The sequence below is a fragment of the Cupressus sempervirens genome, chromosome 7, assembly GCF_028749045.1.
Source record: "Cupressus sempervirens isolate cs-2001-9-10 chromosome 7, ASM2874904v1, whole genome shotgun sequence".
Classification (NCBI taxonomy): Eukaryota; Viridiplantae; Streptophyta; class Pinopsida; order Cupressales; family Cupressaceae; genus Cupressus; species Cupressus sempervirens.
Window position 1 is genome coordinate 319,953,725 of NC_143124.1, and position 17,813 is coordinate 319,971,537.

Below are 17,813 nucleotides of genomic sequence, written 5' to 3' on the forward strand. Positions count from 1 at the left end.
TGGCCACCAGTAGCCCTTGTAATAATCGTGTGGACTCTAACAAAGTCAGCAATGGGCATTTCAAAGCCTGTAAGTACTCAACTAATGCAGTACATGACATTCTCAGGTCATACAGAAAAATATATCCAAGTTTCCATGTTGAAGGGAAGAGTAAATATTGTTGGTGGCACACCAAGAAGGTATTATGGTAATCATAACTTTGATGCAATTATATTAGAGTGTGGGTTATGAGCAGACTTTCCGAGTCTTGATAGTAAGATTCAACTAGGAAAAATGAGTAGGAGATAGGAAAAAAATTAAACAACTAAAGCCAAAAGGCTAAGACACTAAAAGGCACCTTTACAACTCTAATCTACCATTTAAGGATACTTCTATTTTTTGTTTTAATGCCATGGATTTTATACTCCACAAGCTTTTATACCTGAACACTCGCGAGAGTATATATAGGAAAATGTTGTTTCCCGATACTCAAATCTTCTTTGGTATTGATTCAATGTAGCTTCTATTTGATTATTTTATTATGTCTTTAAAGTTGGTTAAATGAGGGTTGCATAGTAAAAGACTCAATTTCTTATAAAATATTTTTATTTCATTGTTTTATCAATATTTTGAGTTTGAGTGCCAAGCCCGAGTCTTGTAACTAAGCTTTGATGCTTTTTTTGTAGAAAAAAAGACAAGGAAAAATGGAAATACATTACTAAAAGACCAAGTTACAATATATGATGACCCACTAGGCCAATTCAATAGTTAAAAGACTAATTTGCCAAAAGTTCAATACAAAGAGAAGAGCTTATGCTAGAAAGAATCCACCACGGGAATCACCACAAAAGGCCTAGGGGATAAAGAGACAGGAAAAAATATTTGCATCATTGACTGTCCATGTTCACAAAGTTTTAATTTAAGCTGCATACAAATTAACTTCTATGTGCCTAAGCTGATATTGCTAAATGATTATAAATATTCTAGTCCACCCTATAGTTCTGGTCCATTCTGAATGTGTCCTCCAAACCTAATGCCAACCCTGGAATGGAGTGATGCCACCTTGGACGAGGTACGGCTAGCCATGGAAGCTAAGGGAAAGTCTAAAAATTTCTCCTTTGATCATTGATCTGCATATTGGATTACTCATTCTGCCTGATACAATCCAACTCAATGATTGACCCATTTGAACTTCCTATCTAAGCTCATGCACTTGTGATTGTTGTCCACTATGGTCCATGCAACCATTATCAAACATTGATTTATTTTCTATCCGGTTGGAGGCATTGTCCTAGGTTACTGTAGTGTTGTAGAGGATAAAAGTGCATACTTTGCACTTCTTTCAACTTCTCTTATACACCCTTCAACCATTTCATTAAATGTGTCATTCTATTTGATTCAATGGATTTTAGCATTTAATTGTATTCAACCTCTTCCTAATCCTTTTATTTATTTTTCCACTGTGGTCGGAAATGTGGATATGATTAATATTGTAGACACAAATTTGTGCAACTAATCCACATTCTAGTTGAACTTTTCTTGAGTTGGCTTTCCTCCAAAATTGGTTTGTTTCTTGTTTGCTTACCTATATAATCTGAGAGGACCACTTTTTTTAATAGATCTGGTTGAAGAAAATGGGGAACATGTTAATGAGGAATAGCCTTCAATCTTTCAAGTAAATACTAATTTGGTTTCTACAAGCATCCATGTTTTTTTTATGTATGGAAATTGACATAGTTTCTTTCTCTTTTGTTTTTAGGAGGCTCTGTTTGGAGGCTCTGATTGGAGCACATCTAGTGGGAGGTGGTGTAAATGCAGCCATTGAGTTAATGCAGTGGATGAATATGGAAGTTGGCATTGAAGTCAAACTAGTAGACATTGCATCCCAATGCTCTTTCAACTATCCAAGTGTCTTGGACACAAATTTGGATGAATTGGAATCGTACCTAAATTACCACTTTGTTAATCGATGTCTTTTAGTAGAAGCACTCACACATGGTTCACTTAATGAAGCTGAGGGATCTTCCTATCAGGTACATTTTGTTTCACCTTACCTTGAAAAATCCATATATTACTTTGGTAGTAGTTAATTTAAAATTCTTTTAGTGTGCTGATTTTAAATGTGTAAATTATAATTATGAGGTTCAAATCTTACCTACACCACCACTCACACCTTTGCAATATGAAAACATCAAACAAATGGGTACCATTTGTAATCAGACATTAAATCTCTCCTCACAACAGGGTTGTCTAGATTGTTATTGAGGAAGACAATAAAAAGTTTGTGTGGTGCTCAATTTATGCTCCCATTGCACATTACAAGAGAAATGAGCTATGGAAATGGATATATGGGCTTCAATACATCCCTTGGATTGTAGGAGCTGACTTTAACATGGTTGAGAGTAGGGAGGAAAAATCTATAGGAAGTTAACAATAATTGACTTAACAATGGCGATAAGAGTTCAAAACTCTTCTTCAGATGTATGAAAGTTAAGAATGTCTAAGAAAAAGTTGACTATATATGAGCTGATAATAAATTGCTAAGTGATCTTAAAGAGATAGAGAAGAAATTTCGTTGTTCTATAAGATACTTTTCTCATTTCAAGGACATAGTGCAAGAGATCTAAGAAAAAATATAATTCACAGTAAGATTGCAGATGATATTGTAGAAATAATTAATATTTAAACTGTATCAGAATAGGAAACAGTAAATGCAATTCAAAAGCTGAATGATGAAAAGACCCCAGCAGCAGATAGTCTCCCAATTGAATTCTATAAAGAGAACTTAGATTGGTATGGAGATGACTTGCTTCAAGTCTCTACTGAAGCCATTAGATAAAGGTTGTAATTTATTTATTTGCCTGATGTTTTCATATTTCGAATCATTTCCTTGTTTTCTTCTACAAGGTTGATGAATTATATGAATGAATGTAATCTTTTACGACTGAAGTGTGTGTGGTGTGTGTGTGGATACAAGCCATACATCGATGATCTTGTAAATAGGAATGAGTGGAATCCAATGAGCTTCAATGAAATTGAACATGCATGAAGAGGATGATATCAAGAACTTTGTGAACTATGAGTTGTTGTCCATATATGTAAGGCAATAAGACATTTTTGTAATTGGGCAGTGAGCTCTAGGCATTGTGCCTAAATGCAAGTGCATCCCTATTTGTAATAAGTTAATACTTTTAATAGAGTATAATTTATTGTAGGTTTCAGCCCCATTGTCATCCCTTGTCCCCTCCTAACATGGTTTCCATGATATACTAGAATCTTTTTTGAATCACTAGAACATGATATTAGATCTTATTGGGCTCCTGTGTCAAATGATTTTCTTTTGGATGAGGCCACTACTAGTTTTGAGGCTATTGTGATATGTAATGATATAACCAAAGATAATAAGAAGACTTCTATCATTTTTAGTAACTCTCATCCTTAGACATTTGATGTGTGCCATATAAGGGTAGGTTGGTTGGGGTTGAATGTCATGAAATCTGATCTAAAGTACTTTGATTATAGTTCCAAGGATGTTTGTGGGGTGCTTGTTCGGCACCCTAGGATAGAGAGGGAAGTTATTGATTACTCTTATTTTGTTAAGAATGTTAATGCTAATGGTGTGAAGGTTTTCATGGCCTCTAATTTTTCTACACTAACAATGAGAAATTTGGGGTGGATATCATCTTTGGGTCTTCTCAAAGATTTGGTGTCCCCCTAGACTATGGGGACCCCTCATTTATATTGCTTGGTTACATCTTAAGAGTAAAAATGAATAATGCCTGGTAAGATTATTGGAGTTAATGTCGATACCCATAGGAATCCTATGCTAAGGATGTAAATGTAGACAAGGGAGTAACACATCAGGAAAGATAATGCCACTAGAAATATCTACATGATACAGACATTAATTACAATATATCTCCTATGTATGCAATCTATCATGGTCTGGCAGGATTGAAAAAAATGTAGAATGTGTACATGGTTTGGCAGGAGCATTTATTAGTGGATTAAAGAAATAAGGCACTATTAATGTTGAGGATGCTCCATTCCTTGATATTGTAAAGGTTATATGCTTATCGTTAAGCAAGGGGAGATGGGCATCAAAACTTCTATCATTACTGCCTCAACTCATGGAATGAATCCTGCAAGTGCTACAATGTGTGGAATGAAAATTGTTGTTGTTTGAACTATTGCTAAAGAAAATGAAGGATGTAGAGGAAAATAAGGAAACCTTGTAGCACTTATGATTACCTATCCTTCAATGCATGGTGTGTATGAGGAGGGTATTAAATAAGATATGTTAAATCATTCATGACAATGATAGTCAAGTGTACATGGATGGTGCAAACATGAATGTGCAGGTTGGACTAACTAGCTCGAGTTGAATTGGAGTGGATGTATGCCATCTCAATCTTTAGAAGACATTCTACATTCTACATTCTTGTATGGGGCCTATAGGATTAAAGAAGCATTTGGCACCATTTTTACCATCACAACCTCTGGTACCAATAAATGGAATTACTACTCCTAAAGGGAATCCACAACCACTTGATATGATATCAACAGCACCATGGGGCTCAACCATGATTCTACCAATATCAATAAAAAGGGAGATTATGGAAATTGAGAATGGGAAAATGGACATTAAACATACTAGTTTGATGGCAAATAATGTGTATAGAAAAAAAATTATAAATCCTTATGTTTTGGAATGACAAGTAGGGTAGATAGAGTTGAATGAAGGCTCTGACAGGAATAAAAAGAAACACAAGGCAATCAATAGTTGTAGATAGTTCAAGAATTGACTTATTCCTAATATAGAAAATAGTGCAAAACTTAAAGAGAGATTAACATTTATCAAGTGGATTTGATCATCTCAAGGTCAGATAAACTTCTATTAGTCAGGAATAAAATAGAAGATACAACTCCATTGTAAAATAAACAATTTGTAAGACAATATTATCAGACCCCAATTCTTGAGTAAATTAGGAACCAAATACTGACAAAATATCCTCACAACTCTATTCAAGAGAAAATTTTGACTAACAACCATCAATATGATCCCACAACTTAATTTTGGAGTTACCTACAGATATTTCAAATGCACTGTCAGGGGAGCTTCCACAAATTAGAGTGGATAGTCCATTTCATGTCTGTCTATTTCTTTTATTGGAAAATATCTAGAATCATAGAATGACTTGTCTGTCTTGGGTTTAACTGTAGCACTAATTATATTTTTATTAAAAAATATTTTTTTCTTTCAAATGATTTCATCCCTTTGACTTGAAGAAAATAATAGCCTAGTTCCAAACACTACATGGTTTTCTTAGCCTTTGATGAGTAGTTGTTTATGCACAATGAATTATGGAAAACAGATGTTTGACACCAACCACAATTTCATTCTGAAAAGTGAAAATTATTAGTTGGGCCTGTATAATAAAGTTTCTTGTCTATTCATTTACTCTTTTATTTTTGATTAATAACTTACTCATTAAAAATTATGCAGATCTTTCACCTCCACATTTTAGCCCTCTTGTGATTTGTGTCTTGCAAAAGTGCCTTCGAGTTGTCGAGTCAAGTTCCAAAAGTCAGAAGCTTGCCCACCGGACAATGATTTCATTCTATGTGGCCAGTGTGATGAACTTTCTTTTGCAGGCTCAAGTGTTGATCTGTTCTTCCTCATATAGTTCATTCTGAGTTTGAAGTCAGATCCTTATGTTGACAAGTGGATATTTCCTCTCACAGGCTAATTTAAGGTCATTATCTTTCACAATTGTGACTACTTTGCTTCCAAACATCAATCAAGTATATCAATCCGATCATGGTTCAGAAGATTTTCTTTGTGAATGGAGTCCATTGAGAAGTTTGCTTCATTTTTCCCAAGGCATATTATCCAAAGAGCAAGTGAGATCCAGTTTGGAATCAATAGATACTCACTTTTTGGGAAAAGGCAATCCTACTGTTCAACGATCTCTTTCCCAAGTGCTATCACTTGTAGAGAATATAGATTGTGAGAGGAAATCTTGTGCAGCAACTGCATTTGCATCCTCCATAGTATCTGTAATGTCAAAGGAAATAGTGGAAAACTTTCCTTCCCTTGTTACATTATGTCATAAAGTGTTTGGAAAGAAATTTTCTGTCTTGTTGGCTTTGTTGTGTGCACACAGAGATCTTTTTGGTAGAATTCTTGAGGCCTGGGATGATTATTTCATATTGGGTCTAAAGCTTGCTAGATATTTTTATCAGACAAGTAGAGATAATGGTAATCTCCAAGTACATCATGTTGATAAGCAAGATTCTTCTTTGGATGATGGGTTCAAATTTTATAAAATTTTATCAAATTTTATTAAATTTAGAGAAATAGATCAAGACTTGCTCCGGATATTATTTAATCATTTGTGCTTGGTGAATGCATTTTATGCCCAGCCTAAAATTAAAATGGAATTTATCCTTGGCTTAGACTGTGCGAGTTTTCCTTTTTCACATATATGCCAAAATGATTTTTTTCCATTAATTGTAATTTTAATTCTATGAACCTCCTCTTCTTTTCCCTTCAAGATCTTGTGTCTTACTGTCTGATGTTTCTAAATAGTGGGCATATTCTTATGTATCTTTCCTATGTTTGTGGCAGCAGTAACACTATAAACAGAAAAATTGTCATTGATTTTGGAGCTGTAGTTTTATTTTAGACTTGTAGAACCTCTTCATCTAGAAGTAGAACATCCTTGATCCAAACTTGGCAGAAAGTGTACGTTTCATTTTACATGTGTTCTGGAAGGTTACTTTTCAAACAATTTTATCTCAAGTTGCACTTTGCTTAATGGATAGAATGCACTATGAACCTTTTAAATTGGTAGTTTCATGAATCTTGATTTTGTTTTAAAATAGGATAACAATTAAGTGGATGTCTTGTTTGAGATTAAAATGGTGGGTATATGTTTAATCTAGTTCTGTACCATATTTCCTACTAGCTTTCTTCAGCACACTAAAAAAGTTCTTTAAATGGTATTCTCTACCTTTTGTTTTCTACATGTTTTGAGTTTTTTGTTTTTGGTGAATTGTTGTGAAAGGAGATTCCTCCCATTATATTGAAAGAAAGTAATTTGATTACAATGACTTCCTATAATTTGGCTAAGATCATGATGCGAATGCCTTGAGTGATGTCTTGCAGTCTTTTGATCTGATCAGGAGAAAATATATTTCATTGAAGTTTATAAAATAAGCATATGTTTGCATGTTATTTGTTGTCAGTCTTTTCATCAGAGTGATGCATGCATCATGTCTTCGCTCTTGCTTGCTATTGAAATGCATCCTCAACCAGTCCTCCTTTTGAATCTCTTCTCAAACAAGCAAGTGTCGTCAATGCCACAAACCTATAGACTCGATTCACTATGTTGTTGATCACTCTTCTACCACATTCAAATTTTTTGAGTGATTTTTATTTTGTTTAGTAGATGTATTTCTATTTTAAGCTGTAGACAAGGAATCAGAAATAGACTTGGTGAGTGTACTTCAATTGTCAGCTTGGCAAGCTAACTTGGGGAGCCAGCCTGGCAATCTAACATGGTGAGTGGGCTTCAAGTGGCAACTTGGTGGGGCAAGTTGGTGAGCTGACTTACCGAGGCCACTTAGAGATGCGACATGGCGAGCTAACTTGGTGAGCAAGCTCGATGAGCGGACCTAAAGACTAACCTTGATGAGGCACTTTGGTGGGGTGACTTGATGATTGAACTCAAAGAGTCAACTTGGCGAGCATACTTGAATAGTCGACTTGGTGGACAAGTTGTTGAGCTGACTTAGCGAGTCCACTTGGTGAGGTGAGAGGTGAGTCAACTTGGTGTGGCGACTTGGCGAGATGACTCGGTGAGTAGACTTAAAGACTGACCTTGATGAGGTGCTTTGGTGGGGTGACTTGATGAGAAAACTTAAAGAGTCAACTTTGTGAGCGTACTTGAACAATTAACTTGGTGACATGACTTGGTGGGCTGGCTTGGTGAGCCGACCTAGCATGCGTACTTGAATAGTAGACTTAGTGAGCTAACTGAAGGAGTCAACTCATTGAGGTGACTGGGTGAGAGTGACTTGGTGAGCTGACCTAGAGTTGACCTAGGGGATGGGCTTGGTGAGAAAACTTAAAGAGTCGACTTGGTGAGCGCACTTGAATTGTCGGCTTGGCGAGCAGACTTGGGGACTTGGTGGGACATGTGGGTGAACCGACTTGGTGAGGTGACTTGGTGACATGAATTGGTGGGCTAGCTTGGTGAGCCAACCTTAAAGATTCAACTTTGTGAATGTACTCAAACAATCTACTTGGTGACATGACTTGGTGGGCTTAGCGAGCCGACCTGGCGTGTATACTTGAATAGTAGACTTGGTGAGCTGACTTAAAGAGTCAACTTGTTGAGGTGACTTAGTGGGGGTGACTTGGTGGGCTAACTTGGAGAGTTGACCTAGGGGGCAGACTTGGTGAGTGAACTTAAAGAGTTGACTTGGTGAGCGTACTTGAATTGTCAGCTTGGCGAGCTGACTATGGGAGTCCGCCTGGCAAGCTGATATGGCGAGTTGACTTAAAGTGGCAACTTGGTGGTGCAAGTTAGTGAGCTAACTTATCGAGGCCACTTGGTGAGGCAACTTCGCGAAGCGACTTGGTGAGCTGACCTACTAAGTGTACTTAAAGACTAGACCTTGATGAGGCGCTTTGGTTGGGTGACTTGATGAGAAAACTTAAAGTGTCAACTTGGTGTGCCGACCAAGTGAGTTTACATGGTGAGCAAGCTTAGAGAAGCAACTCTATGGAGCAACTTTGTAAGCACACTGAGTGAGACCACTTGCTGGGGCAAGGTGGTAAAACCACTGGGTGAGTCAACTTCATGAGCTGACTTAATGAGTCAACTCGTTGAGGTGACTGGGTGGGGGTGACTTGGTGAGCTGACCTGGAGAGTTGGCCTAGGGGGCAGACTTGGTGATCGAACTTAGAGAGTCAACTTGGTGAGTGTACTTCAATTGTTAGCTTGGTGAGCTGACTTGGGGAGTCGGCCTGGCGATCTAACATGGTGAGTGAGCTTAAAGTGGCAACTTGGTGGGGCAAGTTGGCGAGCTGACTTACCGAGGCCACTTAGAGACGTGACATGGTGAGCTGACTTGGTGAGCAAGCTCAATGAGCAGACCTAAAGATAGACCTTGATGAGGCACTTTGGTGGGGTGACTTGATGACCGAACTCAAAGAGTCAACTTGGCGAGCATACTTGCACTAGTGCATTTGGGTTCATTTTTTTACCTTCATTGATTAAATTTTCGACCCAATTTTCAACCAAATTTGACCAACCCATTGGTAAAAATTTATCTAGTCAAAATTTTGACCAAATCACTGGTACATGATTTGTCTCAATCATATAACTAATTATATAGTTTTCATATTAGTTACTGTCAGTGTTTTTTAGGCATTCTATAAAATAGTTCACATGCCTTGCGTATGATATGACATTTTGTATGCATCCTGCACTCTCTCTCATCCGGCTAATGATGGATTACATAGAGTGATCTGAAACCACGATGCTAAAAAACACACAATCAAATCCAAAATGAACTTGCACTACAAATGGATTGTGGAAATTTGATATTGGTAAAATTGCATGCATGTCTACCAGGACTCGCAACTTAAACATATATTTGTCCTAGTAGACATGCATGCAAAATTAACAATATCAAATTTCCACAATCCATTTGTAATGCAAGTTCATTTTGGATTTGATTGTGTGTGTTTTTTAGTATCATGGTTTCAGATCACTCTCCATAATCCATCATCAGCCGGATGAGAGAGTGCAAGATGCATGCAAAATGTCATATCATATGCAAGGCATGTGACTGTTTTATAGAATGCCTAAAAGAAAATTTACACCTACCTATTGGTAGAAATTTCTACCTTCATTGGTTGAACTTTCTACCTTCATTGATCAAAATTTTTGACCTTCATTGGTAAAAATTTCTACCTTCATTGGTCAAAATTTTTGACCTTCATTGGTCAAAATTTCTACCTTTATTGGTCAAAATTTTTGACCTTCATTGATCGAAATTTTTGACCTTCATTGGTCGAAATTTCTACCTTTATTGGTCAAAATTTTTGACCTTCATTGGTCAAAATTTCGACCAATTCCTAGCAGAACTTGCACCATGGCTATGGAGGTTTTTCGACCAACATATTGGTCAAAATTTTGACCAACCAGAAGGTTGGTCGAAATTTCGACCAAAAAAATTTTGACCAATGGGTTGGTCGAAGTTGGTCAAAGTTTGGTCAAGAATTGGGTCAAATTTTTGACCAATAATGGTAAAAAAATGGTCTCAAATGTACTAGTGTCTTCTTGTGACTCTGGATTTTCTTACTGAGGGGTTCTCTTCAATGGCTTACCTAGCCCCAAATTCACCTTAGTTCCAATTTTGGGTGTATCGGAACTAGGTTGGGGATTTTCTCCAAAATACCCCTTAGGATCTAGCTTATAGATATAGATAGAATCTGGCTTTTTTTTCTTGTGAGGTGTTTCAGCTCCCATGAATCTCAAAAGGGCTTCCTCTGATGTGAACTCATCAATGTGTATGATGCTTGGTTGGTCCCAATCTATGAGTTGTGGATGGTCGAGTGGTAGGTCAATGAAATGGATGGATAGCTCTTGGAGGACAGAGTCTCCCAGGGAGATTTGGTCTAGGATATAGTTGTAGGCTCTCTTTTCAAATTCCTTAGGAATGTCTTCGATTTTGACAAGGTTAGGATGAATATTCAAAAAAGCGTGACCATTCTCATTGGTGCCCCCAGTTGTGGGTATGCCAAAACCAAGACCTGACTTTGTTTCCCACTTGTGTGCTTCAATAGGGCACTGCATGCCTCTTTCCTCTGGTCCTAGACCACCACTTTGATAGTTCCATTTGTTAGTGATAAGCTTATGTTCTTGGGGATACTTCTGGCTGAAGTGATCAAGGCTTGCTTGATTTCTTGGAGGTGCATCCTTATGTAACCAATTGTTGATATTTGGAGTGAGCTCCTCATGAAGAGGGATTTTTGAGGATACAAAGGTTGTTGGGCCAAACTATTTTTATTGAGGAAGTAGAATCTCTTTAGCTTTGTGATATTGCAGTCATCCATGGGCATGTGGATCAAGTGGGAGTGCCCCAATAGCAAATGCATCTGACAGACTATACTCTCCATAGCCTTTGTTATTGATCTTCACGGTAGATAGGGTGGAGGCGAGGATGGTTTTTGGGTCATTACAAGTGTGGGATGAACTAGCGATGGTTGTGCTGATATCAATTCTAGGGAAATGGTTTGCATATGAAGCTTCAACTGCATTGCAGTAAGAAAAGGGTTCTGGATCGGCATGGATGGTTACCTCAGTGCCTTGATGCAAAAGTTTGATGCACTGATGGTAAGTGGATGGAATGGCTTTCATGGTATGAATCCATGGGTGATCGAGGAGGATGTTAAATGGTAGGTTTAGATCAATAACATGGCAGAGTGTTTCTTGGATGACTAGCCCAACCTTGATTGGCAGCAAAATAAATCCTTCCATGGTTCTTTCCAAGTTGTCATAAGCTTTGATGGTGATAACCTCACTGATGATATCTGCCTTAGTATACCTAGCTTTTTTTATGAATTTTAGGGTACAAATATTTAAGGCTGATCCATATCTATCATTACTCTTTTTATGGAAAAATTGGGTACCATGATGGCTATACGAAGTGGAAGGCTGTGATCTAGCTCGACCATGGGTATGTTGGTGGGTTTGAATGATAGGGCACATGAGGAGGATAGGTGTCCAATGAGATTAAAAAAATTAGTAGTGTTGATATCTGAAGGGACACAGGATTCTATGAGAGCACTGTCAAGGATTCTTTTGTATACAGGACTGGTGCGGAGAAGGTCTAAAATGGAGATTTGGGGTGGCATGTTCCCAAGGTGTTCCAAGATATTGTACTGGCTTTTTGATGGAGCTGATGGTGTTGGTGAAACGGGTGGGCCTGCGATGTTAAATCGCACCCTTCGAATGGTGACTGCACACTCATTGTTTGGTCCTTGGATATTGATAACATTAATAGAAGGCTCATTCTTAGATATACAACATGTGAGGCTATGATATTCTATATAGGATGAAGTTTGGTCATTTTTCTTCCCATGCTGTTGGTTTGGCTGGCGGTTGTTGGTGTTGTTGTGGTTGGTTTGGATAGGTGCTTTTCCAGGATTTTGGTTGTTGTGAGGAGGGAAAGCATTTTGATAGATTTGTAAGCTTGCATTAGGAGAGGTTTGGGCACCAATGGTGATTTATTTCCAATCAATAAGGTCCCACACATAATCTTTCAGTTTCATGCATCTGAGGGTAGTGTGACCTTTTACCCTATGAAATTTGCAGTACTCACTATCTTTGTACCATGCAACTTTGGATTGCCTTTGGTCAATTTGCTGGGTAGGAGGAAATTCGATGAGGTTTTCCTTAGTCAATTTCTCATAAATGACACCCAATGGCTCACCAAGGGGTGTATAATTTCTAGGTGCAATTTGGAATCTTGGCTTTTTCCCTACAGCTACATTGATGGCATTAGCTTGATTGCTAGATCCTTGGAAGTTGGGTCTTGGATTGTGGTTTTGATAGCTTTGGTTATTCTTCTATTCATAGTTGATAGCTTGTTGATTCTTTGGTTGATATGGTGGGTTGGACTGATTTTGGGAAGGACCAACAATATTCACATGTCTCGTGTCACTGATCCCATCTGTTGCAACATGCTTGTTTTTGTTCCAATACCTAGACTTGTCATTGGAATTTGATTAATTTTGGTTGGCCTCATTGTAAATCTTGACCACACCATCTTTAATGAGTCCTTGCTCAAGGATCATTCCTTTTTCTTTGATATCTTTGTAGGTTTGCAAACAGTTCATGGTTATGTGGTGAGCCAAGCTAGGATGTGCATTATCAATAAATATTTTCACCAAATAGCGCTCTGGCAAGGTGCAAGATATGCAACTGGTAAGGGTTTGCCATCTTAGTAGATATTTGGGAAGACTTTCTCCACCTTTTTATTTAATGTGGACAAGATCAACTACTAATAGCTCTATTTTAACAAGATGGGCATATTGGGCTACAAATGCCTCAGATAATTCAGCAAAAATTTTAATTGTGCCACAGGGATTCTATAAAACCATTCAAGAGCTGGTCCGGCTAAGCTTTTGGGAACAAGGTGCAAGAGGAAGACATAATGGTATGCCACTTCTTGGCAGTGCATGTAAAATTCTTTGATATGTGTGACAGGGTCTCCTTTTACTCTGAATTTGTCAAACTTGGGTGTCTCAAAATGCTTGGGGAATGGTGTTATGGTAATGGCTCTATCAAATGGGTAAGGACACACATTCTCAAACTTGAAGGTTTTTGGATCATTTCCCTCCTGGATGTTCTTCAAAGCTATCTTCATGGCTTCCCATTCTAAACTAATGGGTGATGGCGAGGGTGCCCCTAATGTAGGAGTGCCTTGAGGTAGGTATGTGCTAGATGGGGCAATGGAATATGGATGGCTTTGAGGTATGGGCTGGTAGGGATTGTACATGGCTTGGGCAACTGAATGGTGGATGATGGGTTGCTGAGATTGAGGTGGCACATATTGCTACATGTGTTGTGAGGCTTGCAGTTGATATTGGATTTGAGATTGGGATTGAGGAACATAAGCTGGTTGTGGGATAAATGGACTGCTTTGTGGAGGTAAGGTATAAGATGGTTGTGAAGCTTGGGGAAAGGATTGGGGAGCTTGTGGAACTTGACTTTGGATTTGAGGAGTTTGACCAATATATGTGGGTTGTGCCCCCATTCGGGAAGGTATCTACATGGAAAAAGAGGCCAAGTAATTGGTGGTTGGTGGTGGTGGATTTCCTCCTAGAAGTGGCATAGAAAAATAGTTAGTAATAGGAGGTAATGGATTAGTTGGTGGTGGAGATGGTGGGAATTGAAAGCTTGGAAATGGAACTGATGGGGTTTGATAGCTTGGTGGCTGGATTTGAAATCTTGGTAGAGTGGTGGTAGGAGCTTGGGTCACTTGAGAGCTTGTCAAAACATTGGTAGTAGCTTGTGGGGTATGATAGCTTTGTGGAGTGAGGGTAGTAGCTTGTGGATTTGTGGCTGATGGCACTGAGCTCGAAGGACCTAGTGGAAATGATGGAATGGTGTTCTGAGCTGAGGTAAATAGGATGGGGGTGATAAAAGGTTGATTACTTGGCCCCATGGGTGGCATCCCAGTTGTATATTGCTGAGGTTGGCCAAATATGCTAGCACTGATTTGGAAGATGGGTGGATTTGGAAGGTTGGGTTAGAAAGTAGCACCAACAATAGTGAAGGGAGTAAATGATGAGGTGTTTTGGGCAAAGGGGGTCTGGCATGGAGTGGTATGGACCAATGGTGGAGTGGTGGTGGCTAGATTGGCTTGCGGAAGGAAGATTTCAACTTGAGTGGAGGCTGGTATGTTTGGGTCTATTGGATCATAAGGATTGGCTTGAGGTTCTTCTTTTGGCTCATATTGAGGATAATTTGAATCATAAGAGCCTATTGGGAGTGGCAGTTGCCCAAAAAATAGGTGAGATGGATCTAATAAGGGAGGAGGTCTTCCAAAGTTGAAGGCTGCTATGTTGTCCCTTCAAAAGTTAGCCATGATTGTTTCTTTGTTCTTGTCTATAATGGCATTCACCAATACTACATTTCCCAGCTGGTTCATGAAAGCTTCAATGTTAGTAGGTGATGGTATAGCATTTTCTGGGTTGAAGGATGGTTTACTTCTCAAGGGGAGCAAAGCTGTTTGATCCAAATGATAGGGCTCCATTGTTTCCTTCTTCTTCTTGGCTAAGCGAGTGATGGGTGGCATGAAAATGCATAATTTTTCCTAGGGATGAGATACAAAAATGTTGATGGATGCAAAAGCGGAAGGCTTTTCTATGCAAATGATTTCCTAGGTTGAGGCAAACCTATATGAAAAAACTTAAGGAGCATTGGGTTGGGGATTCTAACTTCAAAGATATGTTGTCAAAGCATGAAAGGTCTGCTTTCCTATGTACAAGATTGGTGGTGATTGTGTCAACTTTAAGGATAGACTGGTGATCCTTTAGGAAGAACACGAGATTGACCACTTGTGGATCCCAACCTTTAGCTTAAGGTGATGAGGGATAACAAGTGACAAAGCTAGATTACCCTAGACAAAGATCTCTGAAAGGGATAACCTTGGTGAGATTGGTGGATTTGGAAGATGTTAGGAATGGCAAACTTTTGGCAAGGTTACAACAATTTTGAAGGCTTGGATGTGAATTTTTTGGATTTCTGGCTATATGGTTTGGTTCTAAATGAGATGGATGAGCTAAAATGCTTAAGGGGAGGACTAAAGATGGCTGGCTTTCCTACAAATATGACTCTAAAGTGAAGCTTATTCAAGAAGATGTGGATAAACAAGGGGATCTAATCATAAAAATCATGCCTAGTTGGTAAGGCATAAGTAGGGTTAACTCCTAGATGTTTGCTAAATTTGATAGTGCAATCTAACCAGGCTTCTTGAAGGGCTTCGTCGGCAACTTTGTCTTCTGCTTTGTGGAGTTTCGCAATTCGAGGGTTTGGTGTTACTTCCTTTTTCTTAGCTGTAATTTCTTGGTATGCCTGAGATGGCTTGAGTTTGGCTTTGTGAAACTTCTATTTGGGTTTGGGTTATTTTGACATAAATTCCTGAATCTACTTGGCTTAGAGAGATCTCGATTGTTTTGCTTCGACTTGTTCAACTTTTGAAACAGGTAGTGACTATGCTAAGTATTCCCTAAGCTAGGATAGACCAAGTTTGGCAAACATTCATTCAAAAAATAAAAAATCAAACAATAGATAGGAACAACCAGATATAAGTTTTTGATTCTCAGAATGTGATACTTGCGCGAAGGAGTGTGTATGTTTTATAAATGTTTTGATCAGCCACTTCAATCACATTAACACCCTAGATGGTTATCTGCAAGGCTAATAGTTGGTCTAGCTAGGGAGTCCTCGATATACCTAAGGTACGTGAGGCCTAGATCCGTAGATGAAACAAAAAAGATGTCACATAGCCGAGAGGAGTGGTAACCCACTTCTCCTCTTTCACTTCTCAAGGATATAACGTTCCTTGAGGCTTAGCTCGAGTGACAAAATCTTGATTCCAAGAGAGGTTTTTTTGGATTCACCTCCCGATCTTTATACTTTGTCGAAATGCTGGAGTTGAGGGCATCCCAAGGGGTGATGAAATCCCCAAGTAGGCCTCCTAAAACTTAAACAAGATTTTGGATCCTAATCTTATGCACCCAAGATAGCCTTGAAAGATGACAAGGGGAGAGAAGACTTGGATGATCTTGGGCTAAAAGACATAATTCTTTTCCAATTGATGCTTAAGTTTTCTGATCTAGACCTTTCAAACACACATGTTTAGGATGCAAATGTTCAATTCTAACTTGAAGTGTTAACAAAAGTAAAATTGATCAAAGAATGAATACACCAAGAAGATTTAGGGTCAACAAAAGTAAACTCGCATGCTCGGAGACCCTCCGCATTAAGTATCGATTGATTTTTCTTTAAGGCATTCAAGATTAAGTGTGAGTTTGTTTTAAGCTCAAAACAAAGATGTGTAAAATTTGATTTCAAGTGTGGGCTCGGAGGCCCTCCACGTCAAGATTAGTTCAATTTTTTTATGCCCAAATGAAGTGTTAGTGAGACTAATGTGCATTCAAGAAATTTTCTAACTTAAAAAAACTAATAAAAACACAAGTAAGTGGAGTTTGATTTTTGTGGAGCACTTAACACCCTCTTAGGTAGACTCATCCCCATATATGGCACTAAGATTTCAACCAATGGTTAGAATGATGGGTGATTAAAAGAGGTGAGTCCAATAACAAACTCACTCAAAAGTGTCTTTATTTGGTTTTTATAACTTAGAAAGTTTTTAAAATGTGGATTCTTTTTATGCCCCAAAAGATGAAGTGTGAGACATTGTAATGATTAATTGACATTTTGCATTCAAGATTGTGTTTGTTGTTTTAAGCATGCATTCCAAAAAAAATTTGATTTTAATCCATGGAATTCAAGATTGATTTAAACAACATACATTCAAAGACAAGTGTTTAAACATTCAAGTTCATTTTTCAAGAGTATTAAACCATGTAAGGAGAACCTGCAAGAAACATGGTTAGTGGTTTTGTAGATGCTCCAACCTGCAAAGCTACAAAAGCCAATTTGATTAGTAACCCAAAAGTCTCAAAAATTTGAAGCTTAACTATGAGAAAAATAAAATCAATTTTTTTTGTTCTTTTTCCTAAGCGTAAAAATGCTTAGAAAAACCTCTACTCTATGGGACCACCAAAAATTAAGGAATAGAGATGCTAAATAGAAATGATGATGGTGCAGATAGGCAACAATAATAGGTAGAGATGATAGTTCACTAGGTAGAGATGCCAAATTACAGAGACGCCAATCTGTGGAGACAATAGAGAAAGAGGCAAAGACAACAGAGAAAGAGGCAAAGATGACAGTTCAGTTTGACGACGCAGACAACCGAAAAGTAGGCAGAGACACTGAACTATGAAGATGATAGTTGAGGTTGGTAGTGCAGACAACTGGAAAGCAAGCAGAGATGCTGAACTGAGGAGATGATAGTTGAGGTTGTGGAGATGACAATTTGGCAGTAGCGTAGCCAACAAGAGACCAGGCGGACATGCCAAACTTTGGAGATGACAATTGAGGTTGTGGAGACGATAGTTTGGTGATGACACAGCCAATAAGAGACTAGGCAGAGATGCCAAACTTCAGAGATGATAG